At 33.4% G+C, this 20,958-nt stretch overlaps 1 long non-coding RNA gene across 1 annotated transcript; it reads right to left on the bottom strand.

Annotated features, from left to right (window-relative positions):
* Positions 1–12,837: 12,837 nt before the first annotated feature.
* Positions 12,838–17,583, bottom strand: LOC132643605 (uncharacterized). Its single transcript, XR_009583675.1, has 2 exons — positions 13,570–17,583; positions 12,838–13,345 (listed from the first exon to the last, which is right to left on the bottom strand). It is a non-coding gene; the product is annotated as an uncharacterized LOC132643605 (long non-coding RNA).
* Positions 17,584–20,958: the final 3,375 nt, after the last annotated feature.

The following is a 20,958-nucleotide window of genomic DNA, read 5'->3' as shown; positions in this document are numbered from 1 at the left end:
TTACATACTAGTACTATTCACCATGTACTAACGTCCCTTTTGCCCGGGTCCTGCACTTCACGGTGCAGATACCGATTTTCAGGAGCATACATCTGCGCAGTAGGATCACTTCAGTTATCAGCTTATTGGTGAGCCCCACTCCTCTCGGGGTTCAACATGGAGTCTGCATTAATATTTAGTTTATGGTAGTCCAGGGCCATGTCCTGGTAGTTAGTATTCAGACATGTTTTAGAGGTTTCATAGACATATGTTAGTTCACAGAGTCAGTTATGCTTTCATGTTTGCAGACTATTATGTTTTCATGATACTTCATGCTATGAGATAATTTCAAGACTTATTCCGCAAATTACATTTTTCATGATTCATTTAAAATTGCATCATGTAGATTATATTGTTTTGATGCCCATGTTGACAAGCAAGCCATGAGGTTCGCTCGGACACATGCAAGCAAGGCCCGAGTGCCGTGTTACGCCCAGGCCATGGTTCGGGGCGTGACAAAAGTTCCCATTTTTATTAGAACCCTAAGTTTCAATGCACAATTCTCATCATTAATAATTGAACTCTCATCCTAGGAAGTGATAATCTATACTCCTAGATGATTAGATAACAATAGAATCAACAACCCATCAATTATTTAAGGGTTTATTAATTCTAGGGTTCTAGGATTTCCATTCACCATTAGTGAACCTTAAACTAGCCATGAAACTTAGAGAAGAAATGTAAAGGAACAATTAAAGGTGGGGACTTACCCTCAAAGATGCCTCACCAATGAATGGAATAAAATTCGCCTATTTCTCTCTTGAAAACTGTGTTAAGGCATAAAATTTACTACGAGGTTGTTGGTGCTCTAATCGGATTTTATTATATTTTAGAGTCGCCACCTAATTTATTTATGGAAAAACTAGGAAAACCGGGTTTAAAGAATTTTTCCAAAATAAGAGAAAAAAAGTGTTTTGGACCAAAGTTCGAGGTAAGGGCTTTGGTGAACCCCTAGGGAAGGTTTTACGCACCTTAGTATTAAAGATCCATAAAATACGATTGACCTACGAGCTTCAATGTGTGATTAATGTACTTATTTGCTTAAAATTGTTTAGTTTTCCGCAAAGAATGTCATTTCATACATATCATAATTTTCAAGAAAAAATTCGGCAAAAATTCCCCTTATGAAAGGGGGTTTTGGTTTAGAAAATCGGCGTAAGTGTTCAACTCACTTTGTTGCCGGACTAGGACACACTCGGGATTTCTCCCGAGTAGGGTCACTACTATTCTAGTCCTAACAAAATGAGTTTAGTACCTATAGGTTTTTTATACATACATACATACATACATACATACATACATATATATATATATACATATATATATATATATATATATATATATATATATATATATATATATATATATATATATATATATATATATATATATATATATATATATATGGAGTATATCTCCATTTTATACATATTTCTATTATACATAAGCATGGTGGGAGGACGAACACAGCTCCTCCAGCTTGTACCATAAGCTTTACAATTGTACATGCAATGAATGCTTGTACCATAAGCTATATAACTTTTACACTTTATCCAACTATTTTTATATCCCACGTGGACATATGTCATAGTACTTAATATTTATTCCCTTCTCATATATAGGCGTATGCACTTCAATTTTAATTCTCCGACACATTTATTCCCTCTGTGTACTTTTACTTATTCACTTTTGACTTTTCGCGTTCTTGCTGAATATTTATTCTCTTCTCATGTATAGACATATGCGGTTCAATTTTAATTCTCCTACACAAATTTATTTCTACCGTGCACTTTTACTTGTTCATTTTTTACTTTTCACGTTCTTTAAGAATTAATAAATCTCACGTGGTATATGTCATAGTACTGAATATTTATTCTCTTCTCATGTATACACGTGTGTACTTCAATTTTAATTCTCCGACACATATTTATTACCTCCGTGCACTTTTACTTGTTCACTTTTGACTTTTCACGTTCTTACTAAATATTTTTTTTCTTCCCATGTATACATGTATGCACTTCAATTTTAATTATCCGACACATATTTATTTTCTCCTTGCACTTTTACTTGTTCACTTTTGAATTTTCACGTTATTTAAGAATTAATAAATGAAGTACTCCCTCCGTCCCATATTTCTTGGCCACATTACTTGACTTTTCACGTTTTTTAAGAATTAATAAATAAAGTACTCTCTTCGTCCCATATTACTTGGCCACATTAATATACTTGACTTTTCACGTTCTTTAAGAATTAATAAAACTGAAGTACTCCCTTCGTCCATATTACTTGGCCACATTACTAAAACTATATGTCTATTTTTCTATTCTATATTTTTCTTCTTTTCTATTTCTTCTAATAGATATAAGTGTGAAGAGAGGACTAACACAGCAATAGAAATTTGTACCACAAGCTATATAAATTATACATTTTAGCCAACTACTTTTTATCCCACACGGTCATATGTCATAGTACTGAATATTATCTCTTCTCATGTATGCACTTCAAATTTAATTCTCCAACACATTTATTTCCTCCGTGCACTTATACTTGTTGACTTTTGACTTTTCAAGTTCTTTAAGAATTAATAAATGAAGTACTTCCTCCATCCCATATTACTTGACCATATTACTAAACTACTTTTTTATTCCACTTGGACATATGTCATAGTACTGAACATTTATTCTCTGCTCATGTATACAAGTATGCATTTCAATTTTAATTCTCCGACACATATTTATTTCCTCCGTGCACTTTTACTTGTTTATAAATGAAGTACTCAACATTACTAAAAATATATGTCCAAATTACTTGTTCATTTACAGAACCAAGATATAATCAATTAAATCTTTCACATCTTATCTTCTCCGTCCTATAGTACTTGGCTACATTACTGAAAATATATGTCCAAATTACTTGTTCATTTACAAAATCAAGATAATATTACAAGATAAAATTAATTAAATCTTTCCCATCTTACCCTTAGTAATAAATGTTCTTGAAAATAGTCAATTTTGATTAGAATGTATTTATTGGAGAGAGATAGGGGTAAGATAGTAAAATACATCTTTTATTTTCGATTTCTTAAGGAGCGTGCAAAAGGGAAAGTGACAAGTAATATGGGACACAGAGAGTATATATTTTACCATAATATTCATATTTATTGGTGTAAGTCTCAATAGCCTTCGAAAATAATTTGAAAATGAGTAATTAATGTGAAGGGTAAAATTAATAATAAGAACACACAAATATTCACTCATTAATTCCATGGAAACTAATGGCCAGCCCCTTCTGCGTGATTCTCCCAACTCTTCTTACGTTGCCTAGCTTGATGGTCCCCATGATAAATAAAGGAATACAAGAAAAAGGATGACATGTATACAAATATGTACGCCTATAATATATGTGTAGTCGTTATCTTTATACACAATCAACATAATTGAAGTTTCGTACTAATTAATAATTACCATATTGGTTTCTTTCTCTTGATATGTTAACGTGGACAAGTAAAAGTAAACAGAGGGAGTGACTTTTATCCCCGTTTTCCTTCTTTGTCAATACCTTAAACGTGAAGAGAGGACGAACAATAGCAATGCAAATTTGTACCAAAAGTTATTTTAATTCTCCTACACATAATTTGTGAACTTTTGACTTTTCATGTTCTTTGAGAATTAATAAATGAAATATATATTTTATCATAATATCCATATTTATTGGTGTATAGTCTTAATAACCTCAGAAAATAATTTAAAATGAGTAATTAATGTGTAGGCTAAATTAAGAAGAAGAATATTTTTATTTGTTTTGCTTGATATGTTAACGTCGACAAGTAAAAGTGAAGGGAGGGAGTGACTTTTATCCCCGTTTTCCTTCTTTGTCAATACTTTACTTATTTACTCTCTTTTGCAGTCTCTGATTATTATTTCTTTACATTTATAAAATGTATTACTTTATATTTTCATTTCAGAATTAAAATTTGGTGATTTACAATATAACATATATCTTTCTAATTTTGATTTCTTTCTAACAACTTGCTTTATCTATAATTGTTAATATAAAAAATTATAATATTTTTTAATTAATTTAATAAAAATATTTTGTTAGTTTCGCTTTTAAAAAATTCAATATATACAACAATGGTTCTTATGTTTGAATCTGAACATTTACTTAATTGAAATGGATATCAACCTGTCAGTATACATATAAGATATTAAAGAATTTAAAATAAAAAATTTAGAATCAAAATATTAATTTTCCCTCATGTTCTTACTAATTTCTTTTTCACATCGATAAACATCTTTCATTGTCATAATAATGAGAAAAAAGTCCGACTATTTCCATCTCAAAGACTTAATTCCATCAACTCCATTTTTTAATTATAACTCAAGTGATGGTACATAAAAATACATTTTGCATATGTTCCTATATATAATAACAATTGGAATTTTTTTTAAAGTTATTTTCAAAATTCAAACCTTAAAAACTGACTGATTAAAGTGAATAGACATGTTCAGCCCGTGCATCGCACGGGCATATATTGCTAGTATATATATAAGTAACACAAGTTCATTAAATTAGGTCCATTTTAATCATTAAAGCCCATAAATCAATAATATTCCGGGGTCCAAGTTCATCTCACCATCATAACCTAGTCCAAATAATTTTGGACCAAACACAGTCCAAAACGGCTTTGTTTTAGTCTAAGTTTGATGTGGGCTTCCAGGCCCAAAGAAGTCCTCAATCCAATTTTCAAAATTTATCCAAGCCCAAAAATCTGTTTTCCATCTCATAAAATTATCCAAGTTTTCTACAAATTCATTTCAAGCCCCATAAATTGTTCCGTGGGTATACAAGAATGCCAATTTTGAAGTCAAATTCCCCTTCTTCTTTTTTTAGCTCCAAACATCTTTGTCGTTTTTATCTTTGGGTTAAAGCCAAAAATTCGTTTACTCAATATTTGAAAGCCTTTTTTTGCATCGATCCAGTTTTAGATATAACCAGAAAAAAAAAATCCATTTTTTCATACACTTAGCCATGGTATTATACTGGATTTCAAACTAAAAAAAACCCAACCAAATTTTGATTTTTTTTTCCGCAAAAAAGGTTGATCATTAACCGAGTTTGAAAATAGTTTGACGACTTCCTAAAATACTACATGTTTTCCTAAGTCCTAATATGCATAGGGGTTACATTATTTACATTCAGCACATATACAACATTTACGTACATAATATATAAACTGAATTTGAAAAAGAAAGAAAATCAAGCTGGTGGGCGCTGGTGGGCCTACCAAGCCCACCAGCCTCCATTTTCACCCATGGATGGGCCTTCAATATATTTGCTTCCTTTACATTTTTTTGCGCGGATTGCCCTTCTTTTGGGGTGGTCTTTAAATTTTGCCCTTCTTTTGGGGTGGTCTTTAAATTTTGCCCCTCATATTTGTGGTCTTTAAATTTTGCCCTTTGCTTGGAAAGGTGGGCGAATACATGAAATTCTGGGTTCGAACCCCCGCTCAGGCATAAAATAAAAAATAATTTCGCCAGGCAGGACTGGGGGAGTGTATGCCGGATCCAGCATACAATATTTAAGGAAAAGCTAAAGTTATGTCGGATCCGGCATAACTAAAAGTCTGCCCCATAAGGCAGAATTTTTCCTAAGACATAGTTTAGTTATGCCTTATGGGGCAGAAATTTAGTTAAGGCATAACAAAATTATGCCCCATAAGGCAAGAACTTTTCTTAAGGCATAGACTTTGCCTTATAAGGCAAAGTTTAAGTTATGCCTTAAGGAAAAGTTCCGCCTTATGGGCATAATTTTAGTTATGTCTTTGGGGCACACTTTTTAGTTAAGGCATAACTAAAAGTTTACCTTAAAAAGTTTAAAATATATATATATGCTTCAAGGCAAAGTCTGCCCCCTCCGGCAGACTTCTAGTTAAACACAACTAAAAGTCTGCCGGAGGGGGCATAGCAAAGTTTAAACTTTGCCTTATAAGGCAAACTTTTAGTTATGCCTTAAGGAAAACTTACGCCTTATGGGGCATACTTTTAGTTATGTTTTATGGGGCACACTTTTAGTTAAGGCATTACTAAAAGTTTACCTTGAAAAGTTAAAAAAAAAAATTATATATATGCTTCAAGGCAAAGTCTGCCCCCTCCGACAGACTTTTAGTTAAACATGACTAAAAGTCTGCCGGAGGGGGCATAGCGAAATTTAAACTCTGCTTTGCAAAAATTTTTGAATGAGCGGGGGTTCGAACCCAGAACCTATGGGTTTTAGCCGAAGGGCAAAATTTAAAGACTACAAATATGAGGGGCAAAATTTAAATACCACCCCAAAAAAAGGGCAATTCGCAGAATTGCCCCTTCCTTTATTTATGCGGACTCAATCAATAAATAGGAATAGTTGTGCCTCAAGCCCAACAGGTTTCCAGATATAGAGAGGTTGCACAAATGGCCCGTGGGGGTATCACATGCAAACACAAAGGAAATGGTGGGATTAGATAAATGTTTGGGAAGTAATAATTTATTTACTACAAACAGATTATAATGGAAAACATGTTCACAGATCCATAACTAATGCAAGAAGCCCAAACCAAAGTCATATAAATAAAGGAAGATTCAGAGGAATTAACAGGTCCAAATCAAAATAACGATGGCCTAAAATTTGTGGCCCAAATAAAGACTAAATGATAATGAAAGAAACCAAGGCCCAAAACACAGAAAATGAGGCCCAAAGCTGAGACAAGGCACTAACAACAAAGCCAACATTTTATGGCTTACATAAGTGATGTACCTACCATGTACTAAATATACCAAGCTCTATACATTTGCATGTATACAAAACTGGATACACTTTGTATATCTGGGCATATCCCATTGTATACCATGGAGAAAATCAATCAAATCCCAGGGAAAAACGGTAAGGAAAAAAGTAGGTTGAGACCTTCAATATCTTTGGAGTTTTATTTAGACAAAGGTAGACATAATCAAAGAAAAAGGAGGTATCACACAAAAATGAGACCAAACAGTATACATAGTGTGCCCAGATCCAAGATCAACAGTTTTGGAGTATACTATTTAAAGGTGAAATGCTGCACACCAATTTAATCATTTTTTGTTTAAAAGGGGACTCAAATTGTAAGCCACACATTTCCACTTGTTTTTAACATTTTGAGGGTCCCATAGAATATGAACTCCTATAAGGGAATCCTAGCAACCTAGAATAGAGAGGTTGGGCTGAGTTAGCTAGAAACCCCAAGTCTTATCCCCCTTTTTCTTTGGTCCTAGGTAAGTCACACTCACATTCATTTAGGTACTAAGTCCCAGCCTCCTAGTTTGGATACTGAGTCATTCAAGGCAGCATATAGAGGGTCTGATTCTTCTCTCAAGTCAAGTAGGTGTTATTTCTAGCTTCAACAATTATAGTTTCAGGTCCAATAAGCACAAAGGTTCCATTTACCCTCAATAACACATCTTTAGACCAACACTTAACTCTAGCACACACCACAGAGAAATTATTCCAAAACATCAAGCACACATAGGTCATAAGGGACTCCATACTTAGCTAAAACATGTGCAGACATATCTTAGGCAGGTAAAACCTATTCTCATGTTAATTAAACCCAGACAGAGAGTTGGGCACACTAATTCTGGTGTCAATCAAGAAAACTTATGTGTATGTAGCCATATTGATCAAGTTCGGCACCCATTGGTCTAGATTTTTTTCCATAGATAATCAATAGGACAACCAATCATAACCAAATTTCAACTATATTAGCATGACTAGCAAACTTCTAGGTCAGGGTTGGACATAATACTCAGCAGATGTCATAGCAGTCAACCAACAAATCCAAGTTTTAGATTAATACCATTCTTCTAAACAACACATAGAGACAAATAAAATGAGCATGATAATTGTCTTTATTAGATCCTATTCTGATGAGATTCAAACTGAACAAGTGGTATCCAAATACCTTTGAACATGACTAGCTTAACAGGATGGATAACATAAACCCAAGGGACTTGAACACTTAACTTAACATGTTTAGTCTCTTTTTTTAAAAAAAAAAAAAAAAAAAAAAAAAAAAAAAAAAAGGTCATTATCTCCTTTAATCAGGGTGTAGGATTTTCATTACATAACAACTGAATTAACAGGATCATAAATAAGTTTACAGCATGTTCTTAAGAAAGTATTAGGTAGGGGTTAAGCTAAACACACGCTTAGCAAACAAATTGTAAAGCCAATGACACCTAAATTATATTTACATAATAACCAATCTAATCAGTCTATTTAACTTTAGCAGCATATAAAACAGACTTAACCAAATTACACTAAACTACATATAACTAACACATAGATTACACACAAAGGGGCAAGAAAATTAACAAAGGCAAGAGAATTACCTTTCTTGTGCGCAGCCTTTGATCGAGACTTGGACTTGGAGACCTCTTTTGCTCCCCAAACCCCAAATACACGAACCACAGAACCCACACAAAGAAATAACAAAGCTTTTAAATTTTAAAACTAACTCGAACTCTCAAATTTTTGAAGCAAATTGCTTAGAAAACTTAGGTATTTTGAGTGTAATAGACTATCTGATAATTTTCAGGGTCCAACCATGTAACTTAGGGTCCTTTATGTAGAAACCCCCAACTTGTTTCCTCACAATCGTCATCGTGCGGTGTGGATTGAGTGTGAAAATCAAATAAAGGGTCAGATCTTATTGAATTTCAACGGATCCTCATGGTTTCGATCAAACCAATGGGATTCATGGATTCAAAATCGAACGAGACAAGAACCATTAAGGTTTTGTACTCGTTGTCCGTTTGATTCTCAGAAAAAGCATACAAAAATGCAAAGGAAATAGCTGTTTGGAGGTGTTTTGATGGAGAGAGGGTGAAGCATTATTTGTTTTCCCCGAAATGGTTGAGCGTACACTGCGTAAAGCAAAAGTACACTGTCACCTTTGCCATAAACGGCGATGACAAGGAGAAAGAGAGGTGAGAAGACTGTAGCGGCTAGGGTTTCCCCTCTCTTAAGGGTCGTTTGGTGAGAAAAGGCCATAAATAGTCCCTTATCTATGCGAGTAGGTCTAAAATGGTCCCTTAACTATATACTTACCGGTTTTAGTCCTTTAACTATCCAAAAACTTATCAAATTTGGTCTCCATCTATTTTTTATACAAACAGCGTACAAACTCATAAACCTTCGTGAGATTAATCGTTAAACCATTCCTCAGACCTATATTTCTCTCTCCCTGCTTCTTTTTCCTCAAGTTCATTCTTTAACCTCAACTTTTTTCCTCGAGTTCTCTCTCGCGTTTCGTAACCGACGGACTGCATCGATTAAAACCGACCCAATTAATTATTTTTTTTTCTGAAAATTAAAGAATGAAATGTAGGAACTTGGAGTCAAACCCGGGTATGTTCCTTGGCATTAAAGGGCTTTACCACTAGACCACTATTATTTTTTGTTCATATACTTACATTGATTTAATTTATACTGTTTTTTCGTTCTAAAAACCGACGGACTCCGTCTCCGTCGGATTTTATAAAAAAATAAAAATAAAAAACCGACGGACTCCATCGGTTTATTTTCGAAAATAATATAACAAATAATTATATTTTTTTGGGCATTTTTGTGCAAAAAATAATCGACGCAATCCGTCGGTTTTCTTAAAAAAAAAAAAAAGATTTAAAAAAATTATTGAAAAAACCGACAGAATCTGTCGGTCTTTCCGTCGGTTTTTTCCATCGGTTTTTTTCCGTCGATTTTTACCAGTTTTTTAGTAGTGTTTGAGAAGAATGGTTACAGAAATTTTGTGCCTGAGTTTGTCTTTTCGAATTTTAGAGACTCGAGAGCGACATCAGTGCCAGAATGCACTTTTTTTTTCTTTTTTTTTTTAACAAGAGGAACTTGAGGAAAAAGAAGCAGGGAGAGAGAAATATAGGTCTGATGAATGGTTTAATGATTAATCTCACGAAGGTTTATGAGTTTGTACGCTGTTTGTATAAAAAAATAGATGGAGACCAAATTTGATAAGTTTTTGGATAGTTAAAGGACTAAAACCGGTAAGTATATAGTTAAGGGACTATTTTAGACCTACTCTCATAGATAAGGGACTATTTATGGCCTTTTCTCGTCGTTTGGTATTGAAAATGAACGGGAAAGGGGGGTATTCCCCTTTAGAAGCTGAGGTGGGCTGGGTCAATCCCTTAATGGGTTGGGCCCGACCGAATTTTGAAGGAATTAATGAGGGGCCTGTTTTGATATATATGTATACATGATATACACATATGTATATGTATACAGATGTGTATATTCGTGTATACATGTATATGGGGAGGGCATACATGAAAATTTTAATAAGTTACCAAATTGAAGTAATGTCCATTAATTGGACACTTCAATTATGACTCGATAATAAACCAATATGACCAAATTTAAAGCTAATTTGCAATGACCTTAAGTAAGTCAGTATCATGAATTTGGCTATTTAAATTAAGGCCACGTTTGAATTAACAATTAATTATTTCAATTTTAGCCCTTATTTGCCATATAGTGAACAATTTATAGAATTTATCACAATTAAATACTCAATTAATAGTGATAAAACTCTAATATTTTGAATATGCAAAAAATTAAAAATTGAGGGATAAAAATGATCAATTCATTTAATTAATCTGATTCCTTGAATTTAAACGGAGTAAAATATTTGCTAATTGCTTTATGCTAATTTTAAAAATTAAACAAAATAATTATTTTAAACTATTTCCTTGATTAGTTTTAGCAAATGTATCATAATTGTTGTAAATTAATTTCCAAATGATTCAAATATTATAGAAATTATTTTACAAAATAAGAAATGGTAAAATATTATCTAAATAATTTTATAAAATCATTTTGACTTTAAAATATATATATATATATATATATATATATATATATATATATTTCATTCCGTTTAATATTCAAGGACTCTGGGTAATTAAAATAAATTATGGGAGGTCAAAAATTAGGTGTCAACAATGACTTCGAAATTTCAATATAAAATAGGTTTCTCTCTCCCCCCCCCCCCCCCCCCTACCCCGAACTTCGCTGCAGCGGTCCCGGGCTTCGTTGCAGCAGTCACGAGTGTCGTCGCAGCGGTCCCAAGCTTCGCTGCAGCGGACCTGCAAGTACAGTCCGCACGAAAATGATCATAAGTTCCTCATACGAAGGCGAAATGCGACAATTCTTTTTGCTATAGCTTCGTAATTACTATACGGATCTAATCGTTCAATCAAAACACAAACAAAAAGGCCATTTGATCAATCTGGAGCCCTTTATCCCCAAGGAACTACAGTAAAACATCGAATACAAGCGCAACACAACCCAAATACATCTGAAACTCTTCAGAATCTCACCAAAACTTGTGGACAAGTCCTAAATCATCATACAAACTTGTTGGGACTTTTAAAATATTGACACGGGCACCTTAACCCGATGTTGACCGTGGTCAACTCTAACTCGTTAACTTAACTAGTTCCTCCACCAATGACTCAAATCACACTCAAACCTTTCGGGAACCAAACTAATGAATTCACTAAGTCATAAATCATACTAAAGGGACCTGGGGAATGATCAACAAGGGTAAATGGGTCAAAATACTATAACGATCAAACGGATCGTTACAACAATGCTCATGCACATGTGTCTGAAATTTACAAGACAACCTCAAAAAGTATATAACACAATCTACAGCCGTAATTGTTATGCCCTATTTTTAACGGATTAAAATTAGTTCATAACTTACGACTATGTTTCCTCTTGTTTTGAAAATTTTCAGAGTTAGGAAATATTAGGAAATCATTTGTAAAAATGTAAACTCTATTTCAGTCTTTGAAACCTATAAGATTCTAGGTAAGGGTTTTATTTACTCCGAGGGGAAGGGGTTCAAGCACCCCCCGAAGCCTATCTGAAGACAGTCTTTAAAATTTAGTTTAACTTAGCACTAGAGGGGGATTGTTTATCTATTTCTTATTTATTATTATCTATTTTAAAGAACTGCTAAAGGAACTAATTTCCTATGATGATTCATACAAATAGCAATTTTAAAGTCATTACAATCATGTAAATAAAATGTATGCATATGTAGAAATGATTAGTGAGAGTATATATGCACGTATGTAAAAATGGTGTATGTTTGTTTGCAAAAGAAGTAGTTTAGTATGCATGAGATGTAAACATGTATATATCCCATGTAAAGATTAATAAAGCCACCATCAAAATTGATAACATCCAAATCCACTCCTCAAAGAGAAAGTGTACACGATCGTCGCAATATAATTTACCCAACTATGAGTCGGGATCGATCCCACAGGGAACAATATGCTAGGCGATTTAAACAAGTAAAATGATGAATGACCACAAGCATGGATACAAGAAACTCTCAAGTAACAATCCAATATATTTTATGATATTACAACTAAGAGCGGGTTTATGTTAATAGATAATAGTTTCTAAAATCTCATTGAAAGTAATCAATGAATTTCACTCTAAGCTTTTCCAAGCCTTAGAGTGCACACAACCAATTGAATCTCAAGTAACTTTTTTATTCCTCGCTAAGTTATTAGATGAGTTTAATGACCCAAATTCTTATTAATTAATCTTCCCAATCTAGATTTCCTCTTCTGAGCTCAATCAAAGTAAATGAGCGAGTCTTAAGGTTAGCTAATAATCCCTTAAGAAACATTAAAAAACAAGATTAATTAAAATAACAAAGATCCACTTCAATAGCAATAAAAATCATTTAATACATAAGCATAACAAGAAATTTCATCCAACTTTGTAAATGAATATTTTCATAAACAAGATTAAAGTTATGGAATAAAATACAACACCCTTAAATAAGCAATACAAAGCAAGAAATTGAAGAAAGAGTTGAGAAATTTATCATTAACGAGCTTCAATCTTCTCCTCCAAAGGCGTGGTGTAAAACCCTAGCTCCAAAGCTTGTGTTGAATGGCCAAAGATAATGTTTTACAAACCCTAAAAGAGAATATAACATTCCAAAACGAGAACAAATTGTGGACAAAAATGCCCTGCCCTAAAAGAGAATATAACATTCCAAAACGAGAACAAATTGTGGACAAAAATGCCCTGCGTGCAGCACATGCTGCAACAAATGCTACTCGCAGGCACAACATGTTGCAACAAGTGCTACTCGCATGCACAACATGCTGCCAGAAAGTGCTGCTTGTTCTATTTTTGCTCTATTTTGCGCCATTTTGCTCCGTTTTGCTCCATTATCTCCGGACATCTTATCCTACAAAATAACATAAATACACAAAAAAATAACACCAAAAGTGCTTGAAGAGTTACAAAAGCTTAAGAAATTAGCATCGAATATCCCGTAATTTCACGACACATCATATATAATGTTTCAAAAAATGGCTATTTTTGTGATATATATGTATACACATGATGAAAAGATGAAAAGATGATAAGATGGAAAGTAATATGTATGTATGTAAAAAATGGAATATGTACCTTTTATCTTGCTTTCAAGAATACCTTTGGGCCAATTATTTGGGCCACAATAATAGAAAACCATTTGTTTGCTCGAGAATTGATTCGTTATAGTTTAGACCCACCATTAACTCAACACTACTAATAATGTGAAATTAAATCAAGCTGATCGCGAAATATTAAATTGGCAAGCTTCGGGTTCAATTGAGCCCTATTTTCCCCTTTTCTAGTTCTTCGGCCAAACATACAGTGCTTCCAAATTTCTTCGCTTCAACTTTTGGTACGTATTTGCTCTACTGCCTCGCATTATTTGTACCTCGCAAAATATGAAAGGAAAATGTTAGTAAAATACATGCCACCTCATAGTGTGGCATTTTAGAAGTAAACACAAATAAAATCCTTTTCGGATTCATAACAACATTAAGAATTTTAGTTACGGAGGCTTGGGGATCTGTATTTGGTATTCAGACGAAAGAAAATCCGACACGCCATGACTGCAATCCAGTTGCTCGCCAACAATCCTAGTTTCCTCGCCAAGATACATGTTCATGAATTTCTTTGTCTTACCATCATCATCTAGATCTTTTTCGTCATCGCCTTTTACCGAAGGGACTAAAACGAGGGACAACCAATTCCGAAGGGGCGTGGCCTCAAATTTGATTTCATCGGCCTTAGTGTAGTATCATGATCGAATCAGTAAACTTTTCCCAAGTATATCAATTTGTTCTTTTGACAGAGGAGCAGGAACTTGTCAAAAATATGGCAACAACCATTTGTCAAGTGTAGCATCTGTTCGTTTTTCCTTAACAAAGGTGGCAGCTCGAGTCAAGTAATGCAGCAGTTATTTTCCTCAAAGATACACCAGCCGACCTTTTCAAAATGCATCTGTTATCAATCTCAAATGGCACTAAGCAGCGGCCAACTAACAACAGGTTTAGAGCTTTAAAGATGGCAGCAATTTGGCCAAAAAACACAGCCCAAAAATGCAGCTGTAAACAACCAAAAATTCAGCCGCTCATGGTCCAAAATCAGCAGCAAAGTGGCCCAAAAATGCAGCAGTGTTTTGCCTCAAGAATGGCAACCAGTACAGCAGTAGATTGCACCCATATGCAGCAGCAATTCAGCTCAAGACGTAGCAGGAATTACGCTCAAAATATAACGAGTCAACTCAAAATACCGTAGAAACTTGGCTCAAAAAGCAACAGAGATTTCCACAAGGCAACAACTATATTTAGCAAGATATTGCCTTAAAGCAGGCAGCTATTTGTAGCGAAGTGCAGAAGAATGCTCAGCAACAAATGAAGTCCCAAACTGAGACTTCTCGCAGCAGCAAGGGTTTTTAAATACAACCCCATTTGCTCCCAAGGTGTTCATGAAAAATAAAGGAAGAAAAGGATAAGGATTAGAGTCATTTTAAAAACAAATAAGTAGCAGGACTAGATAATAAAAAGGGAAAAGGGTCAAAAATACCCCTCTACTTTGGAAAAAGGGCTAAAAATATCCTCCGAACTTATTTTGGGTCAAAAATATCCCTCTCATCCTTAAAGTTTTCAAATCTACCCGTCTTGACGGAAATTATCCCCCAAAATAACCCAATTTTTTTTTTTTAAACCCGCTTCATCATTTAAACCTGACACAACTAAATAATAATCCATAAGATCCCCTTATTCCCCCAATTCCCTCAAACTTCAAACCTACATATTGGGGGTATTTTTGACCCAAAATAAGTTCAGAGGATATGTTTAGCCCTTTTTCCAAAGTAGAGGGGTATTTTTGACCCTTTTCCCTAATAAAAATCACACTGTCTTGAGACCAAGCTACTTTAATGTATTCCGAGGAGAACTCTATACATGATAACCAAACTGTCCAAACAGATTGCTATTCACTTCTAAAAGAGTATACAAAACAGCAAATAAGATAATTGACCCAAGAAAACTAGAATGATAAAAAAACAAACACACCCCATATTTACCACGAGGAAGATTCAGGCCTTTAATTATGACCAAATACAGCAGTCCATTATATGGGTTATTTAGCAGATTACATGCTTCTTTTAAGACTTCGATGACTACTTGACACAATGACAATGCATAAGATTTAAGAAATAAAAAAAACCACTAGAGAAGCTAGCTAGCATTTATTTTCACAAATAAATTACTAAGAAGGTAACACATATGCTTCAGTGAATTAATTCATCTCAATAGGGGACCTCAAGTCCACAGATACACCTTTTAGTTTCCAAAGTTCTTGAACAAATTACCTGACTTGACTTAAACCTCATAACTGATCTTAATCAAACTCAACTCAAGCTTCCGATGAGGATCTTTCACTTCAATTTTTGATAAGTCTCAAAGTATAAGTTTAAAAGCTGACAAACATTATAGTAAAGCCATGACAAATTAATGCACACGGCGTTTACATCAAACTGTGACAAGTTGCACACGTTGAAGACTTTGCGCGTATTTTATGAAGAAGGATTTTCTGAAGAACACGACCATACCACCTATGACACTTCATGAAAATTTAGCAGTTCTACTTTCTTATTTTAGAACCAACATATACTGCGATTTATAGGGAAGAGAGGTTTTTCTAGACATGATATTAATCACACAAACAGCAGAGACAGCCATTAGATCAAACATATACTTAGCAATCATGAAAACATAGTAATCCACTATTTCTCCAATTCATCCTAGCTTCTTCACTTTATCAAAATTCAACAAGCAAACAGGACCCTTATTATCCCTTCTAGAGACGGGTTTAGTTAAGAATTCTTTCAAGATTTGAAGCCTGACAACTTAGCTAGTTACAACCTTTTGAGAGAAAGATATGAATGAACTTAACATCAATATGTTTTTTTATAGCTTTTGGGATTCAATATCAAACTAAGTGTTAGTAAAAGGGAAGCAGAATTTTTGACAGAACAAAATAATGTCATTTCCCAATCTCTGAAGCCTAAAGACACGGGATCCAAAATAAAAATCTCAAGCACATAATAGCAGCAACCAACAGCCCCCATAAAAGGAACATTTCAACCAGTTTTATATTTAAGGACGATGACATGGCATCTTAATATCCTCGAATTCCAGTTCACAGTACATTCAAACCTATTTTCCCGTCACTTTAACATGATACATAATAAATACTAGAGTAAAAGAAGCAGAACTCTTTAGACATTTATTCGAACATACGAGAAAACAACAACAAACAAATAATAAATGTACATATGCCTTGCTCCTATCATCATATACTCACAAATCGGTTGATCTCCTCTTTTACTTAAATTCATAGTTTCTATCAATCATAGTGATTTATGCTAAACATAGAAACATCCCAGATTTTAACAAATAACAAAAATAGAAAATTAGCCAAGTGACTAAACTAAACACTAATTCTTCTAAGTGTGATTAGTCTTTTCTCACTAACTCGCAACAAGCGAAGAACGAACTCGTTACATTTCTACTTTTACAAAATTAAAGACGAAGAGAAGACGAGTGTGATTATCTGCTTGGGGCAGCGAACTGAGGCTATTGTCGTCATCAAGTCCTCAAATCCGCTTGAAGTAGTTTTTTGTTGTTGCGGCTAGTAAAAGAATGAAACTTAAGTATTTTCGTAGATTTGCTTAGCCAAGAACTTAAAGCAATAAAGAGATTTTATGGAAATCCAAGACTAGAGTAAAAAGGGATTTTTATGAGAATGAAAATCTTAAGAGTAAAGAGAGATTTTCTCTAGTTGTGAACTTGCGTAAAAAGGGGAATTCTTTCCAATTGTTGACCTCCCTAAAACACAACCTAAAGGGCTCTATTTATAGCTCAATAGATTCCTCAAGAAGTGAGATTTTGAAATTTGAAAGCCAAAAGAGGGGAGGAAAGGCTGGACCTTCTGAGAGTTCCAAAAGGTGACTCCTGAAAAGGGGACGATGGGACTCATCTTTATCAGAGGAGAAGTGGAGAAAGGTACGTTTTGGAGCCGTTGGAACAGGGTTCGGCCATTATCCGGGCAATGGAGTTATTATGGTGATCAAGTGATGGGAGAAAGGGGCTAGGGTGATTTAGTTGAATAAGTTTTGGGTTGGGTCAAAGGGGAATGGGCTGTTGTGAATGGTTTTGGGCTCCTGATTTTTGTAGAATACAATTGGCCCAAAGTATTAGTTAGAAGAGTTAATTTCTAATCTCATTTTCCTAATCCCCTTTTTTCTTCAATCAATTAATTAAAATATGCTTCTTTGTCCTAATTAATTCCCAAAAATGTATACCTATTTAGTTTTAAAAATAGAACAAAATATGATTAGTATATTAATAAATAGGATTAAAGGAAAAATGCCAACGCCAATATTGATATAGGAATATCAACATTATTTTCGAATGATTTTAATTACAAAGTATGATGTTTAGTAATTTTTTAATTATAAAATATGATGTTTGGTAATTTTTAAGAAACAATAAAAATGTTCTTAACTTTTAGAGAAATATATCTTAATTAGTGAAAATATTCCTAACTCGTTTTGGAGAATTTTCTGGACTGAGAAGCATAGTGAAATTAATTAAACGAAAAAGGAGGGCCAAAATTGGGTGTCAACAGTAATAACTGCTAAAATTACAAAAAAAAAAAAAAAAAAAAAACGCTTAACTTCAAAATTAGTCAATAACTTCAAAATTAATCAATAACTACATTTTAAAACCCTGAAAAATCAATTTCACAAAAAGCATAACCCTAAATGACTGCACATTTTCAACTTCGTTTCAAACTGATTCAACAACAGAAAAAAATTACAAAAAATCTAATCGCTGGTTAAAAACCGCAATCGTAGGTTAATCCCCAGTGATCACATATAAAATCACATTACAAACTGCTAAATTCAAAATTACAAGTAACATATATTACAAGATTGTACCTTCAATTTGCCGAAGATTAACTTGCAGAAGAATCAAAACACTCAAATATAGATGTTAGCAATGACGATGTAACTTCACACAAACAAAAGCGTAAAATAGTGATCTTAGATTCAAAAGCAAAAAAAAAAAAAAAAAAGAGGACAAAGTTGTCTTTTTACACCATTTTAAAATCAAAAGCGGGTAACGGTGCAAAATAAAATTTCCGCCAGGTATTACTTAAATGGAGCGACCAAAATAGGGTTCCCACCCCCATGAAATTTTTACAAATAAGTCTAACCATAACTATCATCTATATTCAATGTATAACAAAAATATAAATTTATAATTAGTATATAATATATCCATGTTAATTATACAGTTTTTCGGAATAGTGATGATACTGCCTAGAGTAAATTAATACTACTGACTTTGTCAGTAATATAAACTAATACTACCGACTTTGTCAGTAAACTTTATAGTTTTGTTGTCAAAGACCCTCTTCCTATTCATGAAAAAGCTGGAGGGAGTATCTACCAAACTTTTTTCCCCCAATATTGTTATGAACATTGACCATACCTTGAAACGCCGGTATATAGTTAAGCCAAATAAATGTTTAAGTACAAAACTGGACCCTAATATCTTTGTCATTCACATAATCAAACTGCGGACAACATAACATCACTTCCAATTTTTAATTTTATAATTGTAGTATTTTTTATGAGAAAAATATTCCCTTAGAAGCTGAAAACACAAGTATTTATTCCATAGTACAGTGTTCCTTACAAGTAGATGTCATTGCATTAGCAAAGTTCATCAATAATGTTGCATTTGCAGTTTGTTTGTTTCATCCAACAATATCACAATTTTCTTAATTCTTCTAATATTTTTTCTATTGCATTAAGTGATATTTTAAAAATATCGAGAAATTAACCGAACCGATGTACAAGAGATATCAAGATAATTGGGATGGTTTCAAAAAGTTTTGTTTTTACTATTCATAGTAGTGTAATCGAATAATTGGTATTATCATTATAAAATTTTTAAATAACCGGTCAAACTGAACCGTTGACACCCCTTCTAGGGATACTTTTGATATGTACAAAACAAAATATATTGTCTTTTAAATTGGATTTTGTGCCCAGCCAAATAATGTCATATACTCCCTCCGATCTAAAATAATTGAGGTTTTAGATTTGGGCACATGGATTAAGAAATTGACTTACTCCTAAATATTAAGAGGTGTATTGACTGAAATACCCTTAATTAACAGGGGCTTTGAAACTATAACAAGCATTAAAATTATTCATTGAATTAAGAATGTGTCAAGGATAAATTTGGAAAAGGAAAAAATATCTTCTTTGAGAGACTAAAATCTCAATTATTTTGGACCAACTTTTAGAGGCTAAATCCTCAATTATTTTGACTCGGGGAGTATAAAATTAGCGGAGGGAGTCTGTTGTATATAATATATATTTGTCTAAGCTTAAGGCTGGTACTTGTATATTTGGCCAAGATAGCTAAAGCCGTCCTTGTATCAACTTTATCCTCTTCTATATATAATAATACAAAGAGTTAACGTGTTCTTGGAAGAGTCCGGAACCAAAATGCCCAAAAAAAAAATATTTTGAACCAAAATATCTCAATAAACAAAAAAATTATCAAAGTACCCATAGCGCAGTATTTCACTGCGCTATAGCACTAACGGAGACGAAGTTGTTAAGTGCTATAGCGCAGTAAAATACTGCGTTATATAAAAAAATTATTTTTTTTGGGTACTTCTATAACGCAGTAAAATATTGCGTTATAGAAGTACCCAAAAAAAAAAATTCTTTCTATAACGCAGTAAAATACTGCGTTATAGAAGTACCAAATTTTTTTTTTCTATAACGCAGTATTTACAGTACAAAAAAAAAAATTGGCCAACTTTATTTTTTGGAACACTTAATGTTATTTTCCATACTTTGACCAATAATTAGTCGTGTGTCAAGATTCCCAAACGTCAATATTTTATATACAACCTGATATTTTTTTCTGCGTACAATAATGTAGGCTCAATACATCAAGGATACGTAAACGTTCGGATCGTCATTTTAGGGGTTGAAAAGGTGCCTGAAGTAAGTTTTGTTTGAAAAAACTTAGTGTTTTTTCCATACTTTGACCAATGATTAGTCGTGTGTCAAGACTCCGAAACGTCAATATTTTATATAGAACCTGGTATTTTTTTCTGCGTACAATAATGTAGGTCCAATACATCAAGGATACGTAAACGTTCGGATCGTCATTTTAGGGGTTGAAAAGGTACCCGAAGTAAGTTTTGTTTGAAAAAACTTAGTGTTTTTTTCATACTTTGACCAACGATTAGTCGTGTGTCAAGACTCTGAAACGTCAATATTTTATATAGAACCTGATATTTTTTTCTGCGAACAATAATGTAGGTCCAATACATCAAGGATACGTAGACGTTCGGATCGTCATTTTAGGGGTTGAAAAGGTGCCCGAAGTAAGTTTTGTTTGAAAAAACTTAGTGTTTTTTCCA

Source organism: Lycium barbarum, chromosome 6 (assembly GCF_019175385.1).
Source record: "Lycium barbarum isolate Lr01 chromosome 6, ASM1917538v2, whole genome shotgun sequence".
NCBI classification, from domain to species: domain Eukaryota; kingdom Viridiplantae; phylum Streptophyta; class Magnoliopsida; order Solanales; family Solanaceae; genus Lycium; species Lycium barbarum.
Note: the sequence above shows the minus strand (reverse complement) of the source record. Positions and strands in the feature narration are given on the sequence as shown.